Here is a 27194-nt window from a genome sequence, read left to right on the forward strand (position 1 = left end):
GTCGATGTGTCTCAGCGGGACCCTCCAGTCCCGTAGCTCGTTGGACCCTCTGGTCTGGTGATAGCTCGTGGGACCCTCCAGTGCGGTCTATATCATCATACAACATACAAATATCACATAGCACATAATATCATACATAAAACATAAGACCCTCTGGTCATCGCATAGTACCACTCTAGGTAATGTATAGTGAGAAGACTCACCTCGGTGTCTCGGTAAGTGTCTCACTCTGTAGAAATGTGACCTAGCCCCTGCCTAATCACATAAGGTAAATACTTTCATAAATACATTTTAACTCAACCTTAAAAGTCAACAAGGTCAACGGTCAACTTTGACCCGACTCGTCGAGTACATTTCGGCAAATCAGCGAGTCTACACGTGTCCACTGACTCCTTTACACCCTCTCTTGGCATGTCAAGTACTTCCCCCAACTCGACGAGTTCCACTTGGTATGAATCACGGAGCCACCCCGACTCAACTCGCCGAGTCTCAAGAACAACTCGGCGAGTTCTAATCTTGAACTCCGACCCCTGACTCTCCATGACTCACCGAGTCATTTCCCCCAACTCGACAATCCACTCACTGATTGATTAACGGGAAACCTTCATACTACTCACCGAGTCTGTTCTTTGGATTCGGCTAGTTCATGCCATGCACAAAATCAAAACAACTTCTGAGGTCGGATCTGTTTCATACAATCATAGATTGCCTCTCCTTCCTCACAAACTCTCTAGATCTCTTTAGGGTCTCTCTCTAAGGTTGGTGGCCGCAAATGACAAACATAAGACCCTTTAAATAGGTCTTAAACCCTGGAAATTAGGGTTTCATTAAATAGCATGGACTCGCCGAGTCCACTCATGAACTCGCCGAGTCCAACTGTGAACTCGCACCCAAATCCGCGACCATACTCGGCGAGTCCAGACGCCAACATGTCGACTCTCCCTTCAACACCCAAAAATAAAGAACAAACATCATACTCGGGAATCTGGGTGTTACAATCTGATTCTTGAGCTACTTCTTAGGAGTTATGATACATTGCTTAGGAATAGATAACAACAAAGTTTTCATGTGCTTTCGCACTATAAGGATAATTTTTTCCGCAAAGTTTTAAACTAAAAGGAATATTTTTGAATTTATTTATTTTAAAATATCCTTACAATGGCATCTATGAAAATTTTTGTTCCTTATAAGATTTCATTAATAGCAAGAGTGGAAATATGAAATTGATTATTCCATTTGTGGTAATATCTAAATTTACCAAATAAGGAAAGATTCTCATCACCCAAGTTTCAATTGGACTGGAACTTGGAATCATGCAAGTTGTATAGCATGATGAATGAGAACTTTCAAGTATTGGAAAATTAAGACTAATTAGTTGTTCACATGGATGTGTGAGTCATGTAAAGGACTAAGGGATTGAGTACACATTCTTGTGCACTGGCTAAGTCCACCACAAAAGATACATAAGACAATTCATCAGAATTTACTATAGCTTTGTAAATATGGTTATACTTACAAGCTTAAGTGTAATTCTGAGACATTGGAAAAGGTTCCAATGTATGACAAAGCGAATACAAAGAATCAAATTATGCAGAAGGATAAAAGTTTCTCAGCTCTGAAAAGATGGGAGAGTACTTTAGTAGGAGTCTTAAAAAGTCTTGAAAGTCTCAAGAACTAATAAAGAACAAAAACCTGAAGTTCTTCACTAGCACACGACTTAAGGTTCATAACCTATTGTGTTGACATATTCTATGCCCTTTCCAGTTAAAGTTGGCTTTGCATATGAGTTCTTAGAGTTCTCAATTGGTTGCACAACAAATTAGAAGCAATGGCAGGCCCTTGAGCTACCAGGTGGCAAGAAATTAAGATTGAGTTCAGTCCATATGAGCTTGGATTTGTCATTATCCTTGTCACGTGACTATGGTTTTGACAATTCACATGGATAAGAAAACATACACCATTAAATCTAAGGGTCATAAGGTTTCTCTCCGATTCATGAAAATGATGGTGAGGAAATACTTCCACCAAGTACATTTGAAGTATATAGCAATTGTGATATTTGCATTCTCAAAATCGTTAGTGGAGTTGTGTGTTTAACCAGAACACTAACGTGGACTTGTGAGAAGTGGAAAAGGTCTAAACCATTGAGACTATGATTACGGCATCCCTTTTCATAGCTCTAAAATTGTTTAGACAGACCTGCGAGCTATCTAAAAGAGGTGTATGATTTTGATAAAGTTTTATCAAAACAATCTAGTATCAGAAATCTAAACTTTGGTAAGAAAGTCAGCTAATTTATGAGTACATGTCAAAGCTAGTGGTAGCATAATTATTATGCTAATAATCATCATGTCAGTGCGAGCATGATAATTATGATAAAGGTTGCAAGTTAGCAATGTTAATTATAGAAATCAAAAAAAGTTTAAATTGGGAAATAGTTTTTTTTGCTATAATTAAGGGAGAGGAAATTATACTTCATCTCAAATCTATAAGCTTAGATCGTGAGGTTTTAATCATTTAGTCAAGGATATATATATATATATATATATATATATATATATATATATATATATATATATGAATTTCATGTTGGGATGGCTCAACATAAGGAAATTCTGTATATGGGTCCATTATTTGCGTTCTAAAATTCAATTATGATTACGGCATCCCTTTTCATAATCTGAATTATGATAACTTGGCAAATAGAAATGGAAATGTTATAGCAAAAGACTGGTTTAGTCTTTATGTGAGACATCATGAATCGTGTCCCTTATGCTTCAGATATAGGATTGATTACATGTGCTATATTTATCCTTTCTAAAATTTTCCTAATGCCTGGGGCATTAAGAAGGGAAAAGGTATAGAATTGGATATGACTAAAAGGATTAAACAATTATCGAGGACAATCTAAGGTTTACCAAAGATTGGTTGCTCAAGGATAGTTGAAAGTATAGTGATAATTCTGGAAGGACCGTATTGACATAGTCTGTAAAGAGGCAACTCTTGTTCAGAAGTGATAGTCAAAATGGAATATGGAAATGTTTCAAGGTTAGAAATTATTCAATCTATGTAAGATTAGGAAACTTAATGCAAGAAGGATGTTTCCAAGGAGCTGATCTCCTTTGGAATGCTCTGTAATGGTTGCTGTCAAGTCTTTCTGACTTTGTGCATAATCATTACAAGAGGATCAATGCATATAAGTTTACAATCTAACATATTTCAGTAAATGGAATGAATTTGGAATTCTTGCATTTGTAGTAAGGATTTGGGACTATGAAAAGAGAATCATTGGAGTTATGTTCAGTTGATCTATTTCACAAAGTAAAGATCATAGACAAACGTAGTTTGCATACTTGGTGTGTGGCATGACTAGTGTTTAGAATAACATAGTGTACATGCTTGGAGCATGGGACAACTATTGTTTTAATTCAAGAATAAAGTTTATAGTTGAAACGGTATACAATGAATAATTTGTAATCATATTGTGACAAATAAAAGGTGTTTTATTTATATTCATAAGTTCTGATACCATATTGGATTCGATTATTATTTTGTTTCACTTAGCATGTTTTGGCTTCCAGAATAACTAGGTCATTGTTCTGATTGACTAAGCTATTCAAACCATCCACAGTCGATCATATGTTGGAAGTAGATATGAATCAAGACTGTCATAGGTTGGGCTTGTAGAGGTCTAAGATGTTGGACAAGGTGGTGCTATAACACTCATATGTGCTCATAAGTTCTGAGTATTGGATTCAACCCGTGCACATTGGAATCACTTCATAGATTTTATCGTGAGTGATCATGAGACGATAATATCTTATATTGTTCAAACCTAGAGATATGAGTTGTTACTATGAGTTGGTTATACATTGATTGCACGCAAACACATTGGTAATTTGATGTTATAAAACGTGTCTGTGTTTATGATTCAACAAGTAGTAGAACAAGCCATATGAGTCGAAGTTTATCCATTCCCTTTACCTTCGGGATAAAAGCGATATATGCGGGCCCCTTGATGATTTGATGATGACAAATGGAAGTGATCGGCCGAGCCATGACTGATTTGATTTGTTCAATTAGTTAGTCGTCATAAATCGGAAATCGGGAATCAACAAATGGGCAAAGAGAATGATTATAATCCATGTCTCGGTCCATATGATATCTAGAATGGAGGAATATATGATCCCTTATCTAATGGAAAAGTCATTGACAAAGGTCAGAGTTCATCTACAAGGTCAGAGTTCGATAAAAGCTTTTGAGAGCTACATTTGCCAGTCGGTTCTTGAAGTCATACGCAATAATAGTTTTAAACTTATCCAAGTGGGAGACTGTTGGATTAATTTTTAAGTCCATAACTATAATTGGTAAGACTTGACCCGACCCGACCCGGAATGGTCCATTTGGATTGCATGGCATCATGCACTTAGATAGACTAAATGAGAGAAATAAGACACTTATGGTTATTAATATATTACAAGTTCTAGTATATTAATAATAAGAATAATAATATTTAATTAGTATTGATCAAGAATTAATTTAGAATTAATTATGTGATCAAAATAAGACTAATTAAATATATGGGTTGATTGTGCAAACCATCCATAACTTATATAGTAGGCCAAAGCTCCATGGATAATCAAGTTGGGTTAAACCCATAGGATGCTCCATGGATGTTATATAACCCATGGGTCATGGAAATGAAAGATCATGACAATTAGGGTTTACATGGTGTAACCCTAATTGTAACACACTATATAAGCATCATATTATTCACCAAAATCGGCACTAGTGTGTGTAAAAGAAGGGATAGCCAATTTCATGAGTTGTGGATTTCTCTCAAGTCATTCCAAGTGTATTTGGTGTTGTGTGAACCATTTGAGGTGTCACACTTGAGGCACTAGGCACTCAAGCTTCATGAAGACATTCTATATCAAAGAGGTATGTATTCTATCCTGTTATATTCATTATGTTGTATGCTAGATTAGGATAATACCTTGGATGTTCATAATTGCATGTATAATAGAGAAAACATGGATCCAAGGTATTTAGGGTTGCATGTACACTTAGGAGTGTTAGAATGCTCAAAACCCAACATATGCATCTACTACTCTTCACACCAACTCATACGCGTCCCAAGTATTGTCTCGCAATTCTCAAAGTTAGCATACAAGAAAATCACATAACAGTTTAACACACCAGTTAACAAAATGAAGGCTTTATTATTTTTTGAAACGACTACATAGGTGTTCAAGATCACCCTATACTATGCCGCTACTAGGCTACATCATACGATACTATCCCCTTGGTTACTTCATAACTCGATCTTCGGGTATGAATTCCTCATCCTCGATTCCTTGTGTTATTTTGTTGTTCGTCAAGGATCATGTGTAATGCCCTTGGCCTTGGTGGCGTGTTTGGCCTTGCTACCTCGTTTTTCTTTGGGCAGTCCCTAGAAATATACCCTTCTTTGTTACATCCATATCACACCTTCTTGTTGGACGCACACTTGCTGGCGTAATGCCCTGTCATTCCACATTTGTAGCAAGTCACCTCCTCGCTACATTTCCCAAAGTGCTTCTTTTTACATTTCTCGAACCACTAGGCTTCACCTTCTCCTCCTTCTTCAGTCTTTGAGAATTTCCTTTCTTTGTTGGATTTTGAAGGTCCTTCATGCTTCCTTTTCTCGCCAACTTCAGCTCTCTCTCTCCAGACCCTTTTCCTTAATCTGGGTCTCAACATTCTCGACTGCCCTAATGCCGGATTTCAATGTGGTAGCATGTTTGACCATTGGACCAAAGTCTGCTGGTAATCCATGGGAAAACTTGTTAACCTTGGAGAGTTCGGTTGGGACTAGGGAAGGAACCAACTTCATCTTTTCGGTAAAGCTTGCAGCGTATTCAGTAACGCTCATTCTTCCCTTCTTCGGATTCTAGAACTCCTTGTTGATTTCCAGAAGATCCTGCTCAGAGCAGTATTGCATCTTTAGTTGTACTAGAAAATCTTCCAAAGACATCTTGCTTCCTTCTCCCTTGGGCATCGTGTTAGCTAGTAGCCTCCACCAGCTCAGTACTCCAGACTTTAACAGAGGGATCGCGAGAGCGGTCCTCTGTCTGTTGCTACACTCCCAACTTTCAAACATTGTCTCCGTCTCGGAGACCCAATCCATAACTTCCACCGGTGTTGCGTTTCCAGAAAGACACGGTGGTTTGGATGCCATGAAATCCTTGTACTTGCATCCACGTCCGTCATTTCCTCACTACAAAAAATATGGCATTTAGTGGCACACAAAAAGTGCCACTAAAAACCAAAAAATTTGCCACTAAATCCATCTTAGAGAATCCGCGGCACACAAAATAAGTGTCACTAGAAACGCTCCCACTAAAACCCTTTAGCGTCACTTTTTTTTTTGCCGCTGCAATATTTTAGGCTTTTAGTGACACTCGTTTGTTTGTCACAATAGAAAAAAAGTTTTTGTGGCATATATTTTGTGCCATTGAATGCTTATTTGATTAAATAGTTCATGCCACTTTTAGTACATATTTTAAGATTTTAGTGTTACTATTTATTTGCCACAATAAATATAGTTTGTGGCAATTTCTTATTTGTTACAAAAGAATAAAGGTTTTTTTGTGTCACATATTTTATGTCATTTACTGCACTGCTTTTAGTTACATGTTTTTTATATTTTAGTTACACTTTTATGTTTATCAAGATAAAAATAAATATTTTGGCACATTTTCATCGGTAAATCTATAATTTAGACTACCTATATCAACATAAGTTTTATCTATAACATAAAAATATAAATGATTAAATTGTAGCACGTAAAAAATAACAAAATGCATCAAAATATGATAGCAAAATAGTAATATTTCAACTAGTAAGAGTCACATAATAGAAGTCAAAAACTCACAAATTAGTAATATAATCTTACAATCTCATTCCAAAAAGGTGAAAATCTCGCAACATCAAACTTATCATTTACTAGAGAACCTGATTAGCTACCTTAAGTGAATTCCTGCAAAATATAATTAAACATTAATATAACTATAAATGGAATTCTACAAATGTTGTTACAAAACGAGATCAAGAACACCTGTTTGAAAGAGAAATGTGGAGATTATCCATGAATGCTTCAAGGAACATCTCAAAGTTTTTGTTGACAGAACTCAAAGACCTAATATGAAAGCATTAATATAATATGAATTAGTTTTTAGTAAGTATGACACACACACAAACACACACACATATATATATATATATATATATATATATATATATATATATATATATATTATAAATTAGTTTTTTAATAAGTATGTGCGTATTTCTAGTGAGGTTCACATATTATGTGAGTACACAAGGACGAAAAGGTAAATTTACCTCACCAAGATAAGCTTTAGCTCCAAGCTAGAAATCAACATTAACAGATATAAGAATGTAAAATATATGGTTGTCCAAAAGATAAATCTGCAATTCAAACATATACACAAGCATGAAGTGAAGAAAGTACAAAAGAAAACTGAACAAAAGCAGAATGTTTAACTTACAAAAACCAATGGGACCACAAGCTAGCAAAAATTAAGGCATTATGGTTGTTTGCATATAAAATCATTAAAATGATATGAAGCAAATGTTATTCCAAATATATTTTCAATATCACCAAATTTATACAACTTACTTTTCGATACAAGATCATTCCAAGAATATTGTTCTCCTCTATTGTCCTAAAAATGATAGAAATAAATGAAGCTAAATGTTTTAGCATAAAATATAAAAAAATAATATGTAAACTATAAAAATAAGAAAAGAACTCACTTTTGCCACTCGAAACCGCATGGATTGAACAGATAAGGAGCAAAAAGCCATGAAATAGTCATGAACCAACTACTAACACTCAGAAGAATGTAGCCCACTAATCCACCTTGATTATTAAAAAAAACATTAAAACCATAAGAGAGAGAGAGAGAGAGAGAGAGAGAGAGAGAGAGGTATGAGAGATAAAGAGAGAGAGAGACTACCTTTTGACAAAATGAATACATGAATAAAGTAGTGTTGTTGAGAACTTCAGCTCTTCACCAACTCTACATAGTGTCTAAAAATATATGAAATCTATATAAAACACTAATGCGAAGCTTTATATAAAAAAAATAAAACTTACCAAATACGTTTTTTAGTAAAGTAATATGTACATGCTGATCACTGTTAACTGCATATCAAAACAGAAAAGTTGTAAGAAAAGTTTTAAAATAAATAATATAAATTAATCTAAAAAGTATGTAGTATATCATGGAAGAAGTCAAAGAGTTGACCAAGTTTGTATAAAAATTTATCAGTCTTCCAAAGTAATATCTAAAATAAACAACAACCAACCACAAATTATTAAATTAGATTTTAGGTCCCCGAGTATTGTTAATTCTTGGAATTGTATTCCCAACAAATTCTCTCTTGCAATTTTGATACTTATTTAAGGTTTTTATAATATTGTTGGTCCCTGTTCCAAGTAATAGGACTATATTTTTGGCATCAGAATTGTGAACAATCATATTACTTGCAATATGCACAAAAACGTTATAAAAAGTTCAAATGAGGACCAAAGTTTCAAAAATCAACAATACTTGAGAACCAAATATGTTATTTATAATCATATATAAACAATAGTTTCAAACTTTCAATAACTTGTTCTATAACATTTGCATATAATTATTAACCTAAAGGTTTATATCTTTAAGGTTCATGTAATTAGCAATGCTTTTTATCATTGCAATATTATATTCTTTCCATTTTTTTATCTCATTGAAATTTTACATTGAGTTTCTAATGATTTTTAGACATTATTTATCCAAGCAACAAATTAGCGTTTTAATATTGATAGAATCATAGAACCCATATAAACTTAGCTTGGCTTTTTGGATGGGACTTCCTCTGGATTCATCTTTTATGTCAACAGTAGAAGTCATAATCTCTGCAGTGTTTTGTAAAAAATCATTAATATAAACAATACAAACATGCAACATTATAGAGATAACAATAATCAATAAAAAATCCTTACGCTTCTCAACAATGAATGCATTATTCTTGAGAATTTATGTAATTGTGACAATTGTGGCAATAGCTACAAGGATAACCAATATAAATCATCATAATCTAAATGTAGTTTAAATCTGCAACTGTATGAATTGAGGAGCTCAAGAAGAAGCCATATATTTGTAAAGTTCATTTGATTGCTATCTAATGATCAATTCCATTAACTTTGGTGGCTGATTGCTTATCAATCTTTGGTCACCTTCAATCCATACCCACATTAACAAATACTCGATTCTGATACATAAATCTAGATTACAACCTTACGATATTTACAAAGTAGAATCTTCATGATTCATAAATAATTTGCAAACCTAAAGCGTTCCATGATTCAAAATATGCAAGTACTTAATATACATTTTTTTAATATAGAAGGACCAAAAAACTTCACAATAGAAAACATATTAAACAATCAAATTTCAGAGAATTGAATCATCTTCCTCGTGTATCACTAATCGTGTGCGAATATGTACAGACACAAAGAAACTACGAAAACAGAGGCATTTTCATTGCATTTTTGTAATGAAATAGCACGAAGAGGTTACGATATGAGAAAATTATCCATCCCAAGGGCGGAAAACTCGACATCGTTATGATGTTGCATATACCTCTGTAATTAAACAACGTCAATCTCCAAACACAAAATTTCTTAGATCTAGAAGAATCAAAAAGAAAAATTCATATATGGTGTGTTACCTTAACGAGATTAACATAGAAAAAAAGAGGAATAGGCCGACGAAGACATTGTCAAAGTGAATTGAAGATGCGACTATGGCGACAACGGAAGCAACGATGCTGGCCGAAAAAGATATGGATCGGCGACGAAGTGATGGCCCGATGTCGACGAAGAAAGGGTGGCGATTGTGTGTTTGATCGATGTTTATGGGAGTTAAGAGTAGGAGTGGTTTCAGACTTTCAGTCATGTCACGGTTTCTTAGGTTAAGACATTGTATATTACAGGAAAACCTAACAGTTGAAGACAACCGAAGAGAAATTATTTTGTTAAAAATAAGACAATAAAATAAAAGTTAGAAGGGAAATAAAAAGTAAAATTTTAACGTTATAACTGGATTTTTATAAATACTGTAAGAATTATTTATGTAATATTTTTTATAAAAAAATTAATTGCTTATTAAATCATTTTGCCATTATTAACTAAGAATATTAGTGGCATAAAATATTAAATGTCATTAAATATATTGATTTTTTAGTAGCATATAAAAAGTGTCACTAAAAACATGATATAATGGCACATCAAATATATGCCATTAAAAACGTGTGTTACTATATGTCATTTTATTTGTAGTGCCTCCATCTTAATTGTTTCGTCTAACTATCGGTAGGTTGGCTTTGCCAACCGCCCCACTGTAGTTCCCTCCTTCTGGCTGCCCATCATTCAGCTCGGTCTGTTCAATAGGCATCATAAGTTCCTCTCGATGTTGTTAAAGTAAACATTTTGTTTCTTCCATTTGACGATCCAACCTCATCTGGATCATCGCTTACACTCCAACCATCGTGATTGGTTCAGGAGCGGCTACTACAACAGGTATTTGCTCAATCACTGGATGTTGATTCCTATTTCCATTCGCGTTCCCAACTCCACTTCAGGTTCTTTCCATTTTGATCTATACACCAGATCAGACGTTTGGTGTGTAATGACGAGAATTAAGATAGGAAAGATTTTATCTATGATTGACGTATAAATCTGCTTATCTCTCCGAAAAGTTATATACCAATTCTAATACCGTAATTAAATGTTTAGAAACCTGAACACATAAAGTTTCCAGATCCGGTCGGCAACAGACCATAGATCCAATCAAATAATAGTATATAGCATCACAAGTCATTTAGCACCTAAAAAAATTTAGGCATCATTCCTAAAATAAGCTAGTGCTTGTGTCTATTCAGGTGTACTACCTTAAATATATTAGACACACTCCTCACGATCATCGCTTAGCATTCTAAGTTTAAGTCGAGAAATAAATCCTTATTCCTAGTTTGATTAAACTAATGCTCTGATACCAACTGTGACATCCCCATTTTCACGGCCAAAAAAGACCGATTGTGTTTATGCTTTATATAAATAAGAGTACCTCTTTTACTAAGAATGTTGTTGAACTTGTTCCCAGAAAAACATGATAAATACGCTATCAAAACATTTCCGAAAAAACGTACTTCATTTATTTTAAAACATTAGGGATGTCATCATCAATACAGAAACATAAGCATAAAAAGAACTTACATTTATTTACACTAGTGATCTATATCTCCTTAATCTCTCAATGTAATGTAACTTCATATCGACACCCGTGATATAAATAAACTGAGTGTGTTCGATAAATTATTCCTTTTATATATCAGCTCAGATACCGATTTGTTGGAAATATAACAATCTGATCACCACAACAAACGGCTCGGTTACCAGTTACTGTGTGACAGATATATAAGTTTAAGATATAATATGTAAGTATGTATATATATATATATATATATATATATATATATATATATATATATATAAAGAATAATAGTTGTGGAATAAGTATAAATATGAAAGATATAAATGACTGAAAGCTATAATAATATATATGATTGTATTTAAATGACGTAAAGCTATCAATAATATAAATGATTTTTAAATGACATAAAGCTATAATAAAATATATAAGTATATAAATATATATATATATATATATATATATATATATATATATATATATATATATATATATATATATCAAGTAGGTTCGTCTATAAATTGACTGAACTGGACTCGTGGAACAACTGGTCGATATTTGTTTTTTTGGAATAATTGGTTGATATTGGGACTCTTTGAACAACGGGTCGATATTTGTTCTTTGAATGACTAGTCGATATTGTGACTCTTGGAACGACTAATCGATATTTGTTCACAGATCAATCCGACATAGGATAACTAACAAAAAGTTCATTTAAAGGTTGGTTTTATGTAAAATAAGTTGTTTACAAAAGGGTACAAAATACATGAGTTGATGTATTTGTATTTGAGGTATTTTTATGTAAAATCATGCACACGGGTCGTGTAAGATAAGGCATAAGTAACACGGGTCGTGTAGGAAGGTTTAGGAGGGTTTTGGAGGGTTTTCTTGATGACGATCAGAACACGGGCAATGTTGGATTTAGGCTTGGTTTGAACACGGGCCGTGTTGAAGTACAGAGTCAAACAGAAGAGTACACGGGTCGTGTCTGATATAAGGCATGTTGAATATGGGCCGTGTTCACGCAGATGTCAATTTCGGGATTTTTGTGATTTGAAGGTAAGTTTTGTTTGTGATGTTTTGGCTAAGGTAATGGTGTTATGGTATTTTGAGGATGTTTGCAAGGTTGTTTAGAGGTTGGAAGGAGGTTGACATAACGTGGTGATGGTGATGAAATTTCTATGAAGATGATGATGAACAGTGATGGTTTTGTTGTTGATCTTGATGAAGAAGGTTTTGGGGTGTTTCATGGTTGTGTTTTGGTGTTTTGATGTAAGGAAAGTGTTTGGTGGTGTATGGTGTGATGAAAAAAGATGGTGAAGATGAACAACCTTGAGTTCAATGAAGAAGATGAAGATGGTTGATGGTGTTCTTCATTTTGCTTGTTGATGATCTTGGTGTTCTTCACTTAATTGTTGTTTGATCTTGGTGTTCTTCACTTTCTCCAGGGATTTATCTTGGTGTTGAAGAAGATGAAGATTAGTGATGTTCTTGGGAGTGTTTCTAGGAAGTGTTACAAGTTAACAAAAATGACCACACACTCTTTTACACACAAACTCACTTATACATATATGAGTAAGAAATATCTTCATGCACTTGAGTTTAAGTGAAATAGTTGGCTGCAAGTTGTGGTAGAGTAGGAGGCAAAAACGTGGGTCTTCATTTTGCTTCTCATTTCCATGATTTGTTGACTTTTTCCTTTGTTTTTACTATTCAACACAATATATCTATATATAATACATATATACATATATAATACACACACACACACACACATATATATAATACATATATACATGTATAATATATATATATATATATATATATATATATATATATATATATATATATATTGTTGAACTGTTCAGTCACAAGACTAATTTTTTTCATCTTTGTGTTTTCTATCATTCGCGTGTTTTCGTATTTTCCGTTTCGATTACACATTCATGCAACCTGAAATAACTGATAATATTTGTTAGATAATACAAAAACAGTTAATCTTATTTCAGTGATGGTCACATACAAGGTCACATACAAAAATATTTTTCAACGATTTCCCCCTATGTGATCGTTGCTGGAATAAGGAAAGTTATGATTTAATCATATTGACTGTTTAGAACTTTTGAAGATTCTAGATAAAAGATTTGTCAATAGATAAGATATATATAAAAAATAGTAATTGATTTGAAAGTTTGTGACTTGGTTTAACATATCTTATGTAAAAGATTTTCAGAAATTTGTTTCTGAATCAAATTCTCGGGTTCGGTTATCAAAGGGTAGCCATATATGTATCTAAAGAAAGTTCCTAAGATTTTATTGTATTATTAATGACGACAAGTGGTCTAACAGGTCGATTTAGATGAACGCTCATAGGTATAGCTCACACTTCACTTGGGTATTTAGTTGTTGTGGAAGCAGAACAAGTTAATTATCACTAAAAAATGAGTGATATCTCCCTCTGATGACTCACAATCATAATGGAGGTGTTCAGCTATGCTTTTCCTGAAAGGTCACTTAGTCTCATTATTATATAATCAATCACATAAGACTGGTTTCGAAATCACTCAACGGGTTTCTTCATTCATGCCATTAATGTTCACTCTCTCTCCGTCGGGAAATACATGTAGAAGGGTTTAGCAATTTTCATAGTGCAGTTTGCAACCAAGATTCTTCAGTGATGAAGGCTACAGTATCCCGGGAAATCCAATGTTGTTGTAGCTTCTTCTTTGATGGTATTCTGTTTGTTGATCAATATCGATTTTTGTAAAAAGATATTTTGTTTTAGCATTGAGAACTTCCTACATTTGAGAAAATTGGGCTTTTGAGAGTATATGTCTTGCAGGATTAAGATATATTCTTTTGTGAAAAATGTTTAAAAGCAGATCACAGGATCTTATGATGTTTGTTTTGAAATAACCATTTGGTTGAAAAGTTTGTTTGAAAATACCAAATGTAGAATATTTTTGGTTTCTTTGGTGAATGATTTGGCCTGTTTTTGTTGATTCATCTTTATCTTGACTCGTCTTTGAAGATTGGATGTGGATAGATCTTTGTTTTTCTTTGATAATTGACTGTTGAAATCCTTTTCGTTTCATTTTTTCTTGTTGATGGATCACGGGATCTCAAGAGTTCATTTTTGGTTGGCTTATATCTAGGTTGGAATTTGTGGCATAAAAGATAGTTTGTCTAGTATGTAAGAAATGAATGTATCGTCCTTGGTCATTTTGATATCTAAGAAAAAATGAGACTATGACAAGGTATAATCGGATATACATTATAAGCAATAGTGACACACCTAAGCTCACAAGAAATGAATTCCACAGTGATATAGATTGACGAGGCACAAATTCTCACATGGGTTTTTATTTTCATCTGAACCTCCTAACCTTATGTCCCTTTTTAAAATCATCAATAATGAAATAAAATTGAAGGAAATAAAGTTATATACATTATGAAAAGTAGGAGATTTGAACCTTCACTCCAATTGAGAATCAATATGACTTAAAATCTTCATCGAGCATAAGCATCTGAAAATTAAGTCAAGAGACGATGCATCGCAAGGTTCTATAAAAGCTTATTATGGTTAGTCTTTTATTTATTTTTGAAGATTTGTTTTTCTTAATGTTTTTGGAAGTTTTTTGGTCATTTGAATGTTTTTGGTATTTTTAAAAGGAAAGCGATTTTTAATTGTTTTTGAATTTTCTTTTTGAATGAAAGTAAACACAATTTTGTACAAACAAAAATTAAAAGTTTAAGGATGGATGTTATCTAGATTTAACATTCCTAGACGGCCTAGGAAGTATTCAAACTGTGTTTCATCGAGAGCCTTAGTGAAGACATCGGTAATTTGATCCTCGGAGTTGATGAAGTGTAGTTCGATATGACCCTTTTGAATGTTGTCTTTGATAAAGTGATATCAGATGTCGATGTGCTTTGTCATGGAATGGTGAACGGGATTGTGAGAAATGGAAATTGCACTGGTTGAGTCACAAAATATTGGAATTTGTGAGATTTTGAAGCCATAGTCATGCAGTTAAGTTTGGATCCATATGATTTGTGAACAACAGCTGGCGGCAAGGACGTATTCAACTTCTGCTGTTGATGTGGACACACAAGTCTGTTTTTTTGAATTCCAACTCACTAGTCCACCTCATAGGAATTGACAGCTACCAAATGTACTCTTCCTATCTAGCTTGCATCCTCCGTAGTCTGATTCGGTGAAAGCGTTCAGTTGAAAATTGGATTTAGCTGGATACCAAAGGCCAAGTTTAGGAGTGCCTTTAAGGTATTTGAAGATGCGTTTCACAGCAACTACATGGGATTCCATAGGATTTGCTTAGTATCTGGCACAAACATATGTAGAAAAAATGATGTCAGGTCTGCTGGCAATGAGGTATAAGAGTGCTCCAATCATTCCACGATATCTTTTTTGATCAACAGGTTTGCAATTTAAGTCTGCATCGATTTTGTATCCAAAATCCATTAGGGTTTTTGCGGTATTGGATTTGTCCATTGAAAACCGAGTGAGTAGGTTTTTAAAATAATTATCTTGCTTGATGAAAATGCCATCAGTTGACTGTTTGATTTGAAGTCCAAGAAAAGTAGTCATCTCCCCAATCATGCTCATTTCAAATTTGTACGATTAACAGATGTTTATTAAAGATTTTACGAAAGAGGGTTTGATCGATTGAACCTCTTTTAAAACCTGATTCTTCAAGAAAGGCTGACAACGTGGCATACCAAGCTCAAGGTGCTTGTTTCAAGCCATAGACAGCTTTCTGCAATTTAAAGCTATGATCTGGAAATTTGGGATCTTCGAAACCTTGTGGTTGTTGGATGTATACTTCACGATCTATCTCTCCGTGTAGGAATGCACATTTAACGTCCATTTGGAATACTTTGAAGTTCTTATGTGCAGCATATGCAAGAAAGATGCGAATTGCTTCAATTTTGGCAACTGGAGCATATGTTTCATCGTAGTCGATTCCATTTGTTATAATTATCCTTTGACTACAAGACGTGCCTTGTTTCGACAAATGATTCCTTGATCGTCAATCTTGTTTCTATATACCCATCTTGAACCTATAACAGTATCATCGGGTGGAGTAGGAACAAGATTCCATACTTCGTTTCTTTCAAATTTTGCTAGCTCTTCTTGCATAGCTTTTATCCAGTCTGGATCTTTTATAGCAGAATGTATGGTTTTGGGTAAAATAATGGATAAGAAGGCTCCAAATAAACATTCATTTGTGGATGCGGCTCCAGTCTGAATGCCTAAGTTGGGATCTCCGATGATTTGGTATGTAGGATGATTTATGGTCCACTTTATTAAGCAATTCTCTTCCGCTATAATAATTGGAGTTTCAGTATCCCATTGCTCTTCTTAGGGTGTTTCATCATAGAATAGGTTTGAAGGTTCCCCCATAAATGATGCAACGAGATTGTTTTGGCTATTTGCGGATGGGGTGTTCAAAGGAGGATTTGGTGTTTGTTCCAAAGAGGAAGACTCAAATAGCACAAACATCGAACCAGTGTCGTAGCGAACCATGAAATACTATGGGAGTATTTCTCGAGCCAATTCTTTGTAGAAATCCTCAATCACGCGATGTTCCCCGATCATTCCTAGCGATAAATTATTTGTTTTGATAATTCTTTCTTACTTTATTGCTTATTCGAAATATATATCTGTCATATCTCTCGATTCAATTCGGAGGACTTATCATCCTCTCTTTCCTGATCTTATTAGATCAAGATGCCTCCAAGAAAGAGACCCAGCTCAAAGACCAACAACCCTCCACCACCACCTTCTCCTCAAATTGACATCGCAACGCTTCAAACAACTATTACTGCCGCAGTGACAGCCGCCGTGTCACAAATGAACCCCAAAAATTCAGGAGGTGGTCCCCAGCCCCAAAACCTAGAAGATAGTCAAGGACACTAAAAGGGGGTTCTTATAAAGATTTCATGAGCGCAAAAACCACTTCTTTTGATGGCACTGGAGGTGTCATTTCCCTCACTCGATGGTTCGAGAAAATCGAATCCATCTTTGAAATATGAGCTTGTTCAGAGTCCGATAAAGTAAAGTTCACAGGATTTACCTTCATCAACAAAGCCCTGACTTGGTGGAACGGCCGAGTAAAATCCCTGACCCTACCTGTAGCCAATGCTATAGGTTGGGAAGCCATGGAAGAACTCCTTCTGTCTGAGTACTGCCCTCGGGGTGAAATTCAGAAGTTAGAGCACGAGCTCTGGAACCTAAAGATGAAGGGTTCCGATCTTCCAACGTACACCTCGAGGTTTGATGACCTGCAACTGCTCTGTGTGGAAATGGTCACCCTAGAGAGTAAGAAAATAGAAAGATTTTTTTGGGGATTGACCCAACCAACCAAGGGACACGTCTTATCTGCACGGCCGGATACTTATGATAGTGCCAAAAGTTTAGCCCAGATCCTGATTGACCGCAGTGATGAAGTTGAGGAAACAATCGCCACCCCCGAACTGACCAAGACTAGTGGTGAGAAAAAGAAGTTCTGAAAGAAGAAGAAAGGCCAACCTTCCCAAGGATCCTCAAAGGAACAGCAGACGGTAGCAATCCATGCTGCTACTACCCTCGTTGCTGCTGCTTCTGTTGTGGGATCTACAGCCCAAACCCCTACCAGTAGATATGCTGGTAACCTCCCTCTGTGTGAAAAGTGCAAATACCACCACAACCCCGGCCCCTACTGCGAGCTATCATGCACCAAATGTGTAAAAAGGGGGACATGATCCGATTCTGTACGGCACCAGCCCAGTCCGCAAACCAATCTTCTGGAGTAGGTGTTGGTCAAGCCTGCTACAATTGTGGATAAGTTGGGCAGTTTGAAGAGGAATTTTCCCAAGAAGGCGACAACTGATAATACCGGGAGAGTCCTAGCCATGGGACGGGAGGAGGCAGTCGCCAATCCCACTGTTGTTTCGGATACGTTCCTTCTCGACAACTCTTATGCTAGTATTCTTTTCGATTCGAGTGCTGAAAGAATTTTTGTTAGTTATTCGTTCAAACATTATCTAAAAACTAATCCCCAACCATTAACCGAAATGTTTACCGTCGAGATGGCTAACGGTGAGAAAGAAAGCGCTAACGACATATTCATAGGTTGTACCCTTACCCTGAACGATCACTCATTTCTCATCAATCTTATGCAAGTCTCCATTAAGAGCTTTGATGTTATCATTAGCATGGATTGGTTGAGTCCCAATCATGCTGATATCCTTTGCTACAAAAAATCCATCCGTCTCAACCTTCCTTCGGGTCAAAATCTCATAATCTATGGGGATAAACTCAGCTCCAACCTTCACATCATTTCCTGTATCAAAGCTCAGAAACTCTTAAGAAAGGAGTGCCCATCATTCCTAGCCCATGTCATTAACAAGAAAAAGGAAATTAAAGACCTCGCGAGCATCCTCGAAGTCTGTAACTTTCCTGATGTCTTTCGAGAAGAGCTTCCAGGAATTCCTCCTGAACACCAGGTCGAATTTCGCATTGACCTAATTCCTGGAGCTACCCCCATAGCCAAGTCTCCATATCGCCTAGCTCTAACAGAAATGCAGGCCTTATCTAGCCGACTCAACGAGTTACCCAGCAAAGGGTTCATCAGACCAAGTTCCTCACCCTGGGGAGCTCCGGTTTTATTTGTAAAGAAGAAAGATGGATCCTTCCGGATGCGTATTGACTACCGTGAGCTGAACAAGTTGACCGTCAAAAACTGATATCCTCTTCTGCGAATAGATGACCTCTTCGATCAACTCCAGGGAGCCAGCTATTTCTCAAAGATAAACCTTCGGTCAGGGTACCATCAGTTACGAGTTCTGGAGAGTGATGTTTCCAAAACAACTTTCAGGACTCGGTATGGACACTACGAGTTCGTAGTGATGCCCTTCGGACTAACCAATGCACCGGTAGTGTTCATGGACCTGATGAACCGGGTGTGTCGTCCTTTGTTGGACAAATTCGTAATTGTGTTCATTGATGACATCCTTATCTACTCCAGAATCGAAGAAGATCATAAACAACACTTGAGGTCGGTGTTGGAAACTCTTAGATCCGAGAAGTTGTACGAGAAATTTTCCAAGTGTGAATTCTGGATTCGGAAGGTAACTTTCCTCGGTCACGTGAAAAGCGAGGAGGGTATTCACGTGGATCCTTCCAAGATTAAAGCGATAGAGAATTGGTCGGCACCAAAGACACCCACAGAAATTCGTCAATTCTTGGGTCTCGCCGGCTATTATCAAAGATTCATCCAGAACTTTTCCAAAATCGCCAAACCCCTAACCACTCTAACACAAATAGGGGTACCTTTTTGTTGGAGTGAAGAGCAAGAATCCATGTTACATACGTTAAAGCAAGCCTTGTGTAGCGCACCTGTTTTGTCCATACCCGAAGGTACAGAAGACTTCGTTGTCTATTGTGATGCGTCTAATCAGGGTTTAGGCTGTGTGCTTATGCAAAGAGGAAAAGTGATTGCTTATGCCTCCAGACAACTGAAAGCACACAAGGTCAACTATACCACACATGACATGGAATTAGGAGACGTAGTCTTTGCACTAAAGATTTGGAGACATTATCTCTACGGAACCAAGTGTACGATCTTCACTAACCATAAAAGCCTACAACACATCCTCAATCAGAAAGACCTAAACATGAGGCAACGACGATGGGTAGAGTTACTCAGCGATTATGAGTGTGAGATTCGCTACCATCCCGACAAGGCCAATGTGGTAGCAGATGCCCTTAGCCGAAAGGAAAGCTCAAGCCGTAAAGTGAGGACACCGACGATGACTATCCATCCCCATTTATCCATGCAAATCCGAGATGCCCAGATAGAAGCCCTCAAACCTGAGAACAAATCAAGTGAAGCCCTAAGGGGAATGGATAAGAAACTTGAGATTAGAGGTGATGGAGTCTACTGTTTCATGGACATTGTCATGGAGGAAGCACACAAGACCAAATACTCCGTTCACCCATGTTCGGACAAGATGTACCTAGATCTCAAGAAACAATATTGGTGGTCGAACATGAAAGCCGAGATCGCTTCGTTTGTGGGCAAGTGTCTGACTTGCGCCAAGGTGAAAGTTGAGTACCAGAAACCCTCGGGTCTGGTCCAGCAACCCGAGATACCTGAATGGAAATGGGAGATGATTACCATGGATTTCATCACCAAGTTACCCAAGTGTCCGAGTGGGTACAATACCATTTGGGTAATTGTCGATCGTTTGACCAAATCCGCTGACTTCATCCCGATTAAAGAATCATTTAAGATGGAAAGACTCGCACGAATCTACATCCAAGAGGTAGTTCGATTGCACAGTGTACCTGCATCCGTTATCTCAAATCGAGATAGCAGGTTTACCTCCAGATTTTGGTAGTCTCTTCAGAAGTCACTTGGAACTAAGCTACACATGAGCACGGCTTATCACCCTCAGACCGACGGATAGAGTGAGAGAACTATCCAAACCCTAGAAGACATGCTGAGGGCATGTGTCAACGATTTCGGAAAGTCGTGGGACACACATTTTCCATTGATCGAATTCTTGTACAACAACAGTTACCATACTAGTATCAAGGCTGCCCCGTTCGAATCCCTCTACGGTCGCAAGTACAGATCCCCACTGTGTTGGGCCGAGGTAGGGGACACGCAGCTAGCCAAGAGCTGATTTCCTGACAGTGCTCTCACTGGTCCTGAAATCATCCGTGAAACCACCTAAAAGATCATCCAAATCCGGGAAAGATTGAAAGCTTCACGAGATCGCCAAAAGAGCTACGCAGATAATCGCCGAAAACCTCTGGAATTCCAGGTTGGAGGTCGTGTCCTGTTGAAGGTCTCGCCCTGGAAAGGCATGGTACACTTTGGAAAGCGTGGGAAACTTAACCCGACGTACATTGGACCCTTCGAGATCCTCGCCAGAATCGGTCTGGTAGCCTATAAACTTCGATTACCTCACGAACTCAGTAACATCCATCCCGTTTTCCATGTCTCAAATCTTAAGAAGTGCCTATTCGATGAAACCCAAGTGATTCGTGTAGACGAGATCGAGATCAACGAAAACTTGAACTTCGTGGAGGAACCAATAAAAATCATGGATCGAGAGGTCAAACGCACAAAACAAAGTCTCATCCCAATAGTTAAGGTTAGCTGGAATGCCAAGCGGGGACCGGAGTTCACTTGTGAGTGTGAAGACTCAATGAAACATGTGACAACCCGAAATTTTCATTCGGTCAAACCCTAAAAGTCAACCGCAAATACCTCGCGTCTTAGAAACTCTCGGCCAAACTATTTCGTTTGAGTCGAAAAATCATACCAAAATCCGAAAACTCATGCTTATCCGTGATTTTACTCCTTAAGTCTAGTCAATATGAGCTTACTCCCCATTTATCCAAAAGAGTAAACTCTCAAAAGATTAAACTAAAGAAAACCTCTTAAATAGAAAACTAAAAACAATTCAAGATCTTCAAACTTGTAAGTGTTCTATCCATTCCAAGTTGATTAAACACTTAATCTAGTGTTTTTGAATCTATTCATCCATTCACTTTTGTGTTTTTGATTAGATTTCTGAAAACACCAAGAATACCAAGAACACACACTAAGTGTTCTTGGACCTTTAGCTAAATCCAAGCTTCCTTATAGTAAGTACTTCCATCCTTGAGTCTTCTTAAGCTTGTAGTGCATACTAAAATCAAAGAAAAGTCCCAAGAACACCAAGATCAAGGTGTTCACGGTTTTGGAAGGCTCCCAAAACCGTAAACACCATTTATGGTGCAAAGTGGTGCCTTAAGGTTCCTAGATGCTTAACCATGCCTTAGGGACTTGTCTAGCTTCATCCTTAATGAGTTTATCACACAAAAAGCACCAAATACTTCCATTTTTATGTCTTAACTTTGTCAATTAGTGGTTTAAAGTCTAAGTGGATACATATATGTGTGAATATATGTTAACTAGGATCATTGAGTGTGAACAAGTCTTCACTTGTCACCTAGCAATCCTACATCATTCAGTTCATCCAAACCACCATCTACAGGTGAGTTCATACCCTTTAATCAATGTTTTAAACAATTTTAAATGCTTTAATGGGGGGGGGGGGTGGGGAATACAAGTAGAAAACAGCATGTTATCAAATCATTCATATGTATTTTATAACTGTGTTTTCATTCAGCAGATCTCACATACTACAAAATGTGATGCATGAAATGGTTTTCTATCTTAAAAATACTTTGTTATCAAATGTATTAACTTTTGAAATGTTTATTTAAATGACATGAACTCATTGTTACCTACTGTTCAAAACTCTTAGAGGTTCTAGAAAACCATTTTACCTACTTGAACAATCAATTACCTTCCAGTTAACTATCATAGGGATAGTTAGAAGATACAAAACATTATTCCTATTACAAGGAATCAAACAAGATTCAGTTCATTCATGAGTCTATACCAGTACATTAAAAGATACATGAGTACACTTACATATGCTTACATGATACATGAACACATTTACCTATGCTTACATGATACATGAACACATTTACCTAGGCTTACATGATACATGAGTACATTTACATAGATACATTTACCTGAATACGCTTACATGAATACCATACATGAGGAAGATTTATTCGTACCTTCTGTCTAAATTTTCCTGCCTATCCTAGTTCAACGGGATGTCTAGACGGGACTAACCATTCCAGCGCCCAGCTGCTAGCACAAGTGGGTGATGAACATCTACGGATGTCTAAGGTTACTACTTATATTAGGAGTCAATTACCGGCCTAACCAGTCCTCAAGCCTACTGATCGCTACAGAGGTTGATGAACATCTACGGATGTCTATGGTTAATACTTATATTAGGAAAATGTTTACGGAACTAACCCTTCCTCCACCCTGCTGCTGCTACAGAGGACAATTGGACAATATTCGTATGTTCATTAGGTTATACATTTCGCTTTACGCGATGGCGTGTTAGCCCTAGTACCTCGGGATAACACTTACATTAGTCCTTTTTTTCCTATTTACTTAATTTTGTGATATATTCACATAAATGAATAGTTAGACTAAGTACTCTTAGTACTAGTCAATGGAAAGGAAAAACTATCATTTTACTTACAAAACATTTGGGTCTTGGCAGAAGACTACATCTCATACTAATGGCAAATAAGGGATTTTCAAGGGTTTTTCCTACTTATATTAAAATCTTCATTTAAAGATTTACATGGCATTCATAACAGCTTTTCAAAACAAGGCAATGACACTTACATACTTATGAATTCACCAGCTTTATGCTGATACTTGATTTCAAAATAACTTGTATTCTCAGGTCATCAGTAGACAGTTACGGTGGCCATGTTTTGAGAAGACGGAGCACAGACAAGTCTCGTCTTTTATTTTGATTGTATATTTTTGGTGTCTTATTACCATGAAAAAACACGCATGTATTAAAATTTTACTTACAATGAAATGGATGATGTTGTTTCTTGATAACTATTTTACACTGTTGTGATATTGTACATGACGTCCTCCGCCCCGAAACGTTTCCGCCGTTATCGGTTTTGGGGTGTGACAGATTGGTATCAGAGCATTGTTTATATTGAATATATTATATCAACCCATAAAAGATATACTAACTATAAATACATTGGGATTAAAACACTATGTCTAAGAGTTATACTTATAAATAATAAAATATTTAAGTAAGTATACGTGCCTGCATTCATACTAAAACTAGTGTCACAATGACAAGAACAAAAGTATTACGATTGTTGAATATCACAAGTAAGCCTGGGGATGTATGGTCAGTCTTAGGAATGGCATAGCCTGATCAACTATGCTGGTCCAAGGAGTGATTAGCATATGCCCAAGAATGGTTGTGATGTGGCAACAAGTCTAAAAACTTACCAACACAACCATAAAGAAATACCATAAGGGTATTTGGTCTAACTGTAATTATCTTAGTTAGTTCATCTAATTAGCTATTTCTTGTATCCCTTTTCTCACGTAGATTAAAATGGCTGGATTTCACTATGGCGATACATACTTTCCAAACCAAGGTAACGTTGGATGGCTAGAAGAAGAACCAGAAGATGATCACCTAATCCCTTTAGATGATCATCATGCTGAGGGTTTTTCTGATAGTTCTGACTCGAAGTCTGAAGTCAACATCCTACCCCGACCTGCTCAAAACCCAAACCTGAACCCCTGTCCCGCATTTCAAGGACCCACACCTCTGTGGGCCACTAAGTTGAATACATGGAGTCATGAACAGGGTCAACCCATTCCCTACAACAGAGACCGAAGTTTCTACAACCTCACTGAAGGAGGTTCTGCTGACAGAGTCCTACCCATCATGGTTCATAGGATTTCTCGGAACACAATACTGGGTCAATCAACTATCAATCGAGTCTTGGAGATTGATGCCAACTCTAGCGTTAACACAGTCCGCATTCGCCAACTAGAGTCTGCTCACGAAAGGACTCTAGTCCGCAATGTAGCTCTGCAGAGGGAACTTGCTGAAACTCAAGCTGAAGTTAGTGAACTTCAAGCTCAGCAAGCAAGAGCTCACAGGCGTATGAGGGACATGGAATGTCTACTATTAGGATCAAGGACTCATGCTAGCAGTTCTCGTCATCCATAGAATCTCGTCGACTCATCTTTTGAATATAACCTAGTTTATCTAAAAACTTGGGTCTAATTTCCTATCTTTGTAAACCTTAGACCTGTTAGGTCTTGATCTAGTCATAGTTCTGTCAAAATTTTCCTATCTTGGTTGATGTAAGGACTACTTATAGGCCATTTTCCTGAACTTGTTACATCTGTAATCTCAGTATTATTGACAGATATCTAATCATATGGAAATTATTATCCAAATGTTGTCATCTTCATTTAGTCATAATATTCATTTTGTTGTTGGACTATGGGGAGTTAGTCCATGAGACACATTCATTATTCATTTATTCTTATCCATGTCATCATCTTTTAAACGTATAGTTAAAGATGCCGCCACGCAGGAATCCCAGGCGTAACCCTAACAACGAAACACCGATACCACTACCTCCACCACCACCTCAACCTCTTCAATCACCTCCTCCCTTCGATGCCACTATGTTCCAGGCAGCTTTCACAGCAACAGTTGCAGTTGTTGTGTCAGCCATCAACGCCCCTGTCCCTAGTGGATCGGGAATAGGTGCACCTCCCTCGAACCACGGCGAAAGTCATGGAAATCCTCGGGAATATACCTATAAAGACTTCACTAACGGCAAGCCTCGCAACTTCAATGATTCAGGTGGTGTTTTGGTGTTGAGACAATGGATTGAAAAGATGGAATCCGTCTTCAAAATCTGTGCTTTCCAGGAGGGCAACAAGGTTAAGTTTGCGGCTTGTACCTTCTTTGATAGAGCACTAACATGGTGGAACGGCCATGTTAAATATCTGACTCTGGTGGTGGCATATTCCATCAGCTGGGAACACTTGAAGGACATGCTGATGAGAGAGTACTATCCTCGGGGAGAAATACAAAAACTCGAGTAGGAACTCTGGAGCCTGCAAATGGTTGGATCCAAGATTGGAACCTACACAAATAGGTTCTGTGATCTGGAAATCCTGTGCCCAGATATGGTAACTCTCGAAAGCAAGAAAATAGAGAGATATATCCGGGGGCTGTCTCCCCAGATCCAATCAAGTGTATTAGCGTCCAAGCCTGTCACTTTTGATAGTGCCATGGAGCTGGCACAGTCTCTCATAGATCACGGGAAACACAAGAACCCAACAATCCCTACATCCGTACAACAAAATTCCAACCTCGACAACCAAAAGAAGGGGTGGAACAAGAGGAAAAGAGGGGCTTCACAGGAATCCTCCAAGAGACAACAACTCGTGGCAATCAATGCCGTCACGGTAACTCCCGTTGTCCCTTCGAACCCCTTACCAGCAAAAACTTATGTTGGAACTCTCCCGAAGTGCACCAAGTGCAGCTTCCACCACCACGGACCTTGCAAGGAGATGAGGTGCTCTAACTGCAATAGGAAGGGGCGCACAGTCTGTTTCTACAGGACTCCAGCAGCTCTGGCCGCCCATGTTCCCAACGCCGGTATGGGCCAAGCTTCCTATGGTTGTGGCGAAGCGGGCCACTACAAGAGGAACTTCCCTAAAGCGGGGATGGTTGGAGGAGTAGGAAGAGTTATGGCCCTAGGCCACGAGGAAGTAGTAGCTGATCCTACGATAGTTACTGGTACGTTTCTCCTCAATAACTCACATGCTTGCATACTTTTCGATAGTGGAGCTGAGAAAAGTTTCGTAAGTCATAAATTTGCACACCTGCTTAAACAAAAACCATGCGCATTAGATAACACATTCACGGTGGAAATGGCTAATGGGAAAATAAAGAGTACTAACTGCATATATGTAGGTTGTACTTTAACTTTAGATGGCCATACTTTCAAGATAGACCTCATGCCGGTCCTAATTAAATGTTTCGACGTCATCATCGGCATGGATTGGTTGACTCTTCTTCGCGCCGACATCATGTGCTTTGAAAAAGCAGTTCGTCTTAACCTTCCTAACAACGAAACATTAGTTATCTATGGCAACAAACCTAGTACGAGTCTTCGCATCATTTCGTGCATTTAAGCCCAGAAGTGCTTCCGAAAGGAATATCATGCATTCCTCGCATACGTAGTCGATACGAGTCAAGAGTTGAAAGACATTCAGAAAATCCCCGAAGTATGCGACTTTCCTGACATTTTCCCAGAAGAACTTCCCGGATTACCACCACAACGCCAAGTCGAGTTCAGAATCGACTTTGTGCCAGGAGCTACTCCCGTAGCCAAATCTCCATATCGTCTGGCAC

The 27194-nt window shown here is 37.2% G+C and overlaps 1 long non-coding RNA gene across 5 annotated transcripts; it reads right to left on the minus strand.

Moving 5' to 3' along the window:
- Positions 1 to 6858: 6858 nt before the first annotated feature.
- Positions 6859 to 10059, minus strand: LOC145028954 (uncharacterized). 5 transcript variants are annotated; one of them, XR_013676281.1, is made up of 9 exons: positions 9784 to 10059; positions 8900 to 8968; positions 8165 to 8212; positions 8025 to 8087; positions 7822 to 7927; positions 7685 to 7730; positions 7387 to 7473; positions 7100 to 7180; positions 6859 to 7021 (listed from the first exon to the last, which is right to left on the minus strand). It is a non-coding gene; the product is annotated as an uncharacterized LOC145028954 (long non-coding RNA). The 5 variants fall into 5 exon arrangements; XR_013676283.1 differs by lacking the exon at positions 9784 to 10059 and adding an exon at positions 9056 to 9308; XR_013676279.1 differs by having other exon boundaries at positions 8165 to 8968.
- Positions 10060 to 27194: the final 17135 nt, after the last annotated feature.

The sequence above is a fragment of the Lactuca saligna genome, chromosome 2 (genome assembly GCF_052625555.1).
Source record: "Lactuca saligna cultivar CGN05327 chromosome 2, ASM5262555v1, whole genome shotgun sequence".
NCBI lineage: Eukaryota > Viridiplantae > Streptophyta > Magnoliopsida > Asterales > Asteraceae > Lactuca > Lactuca saligna.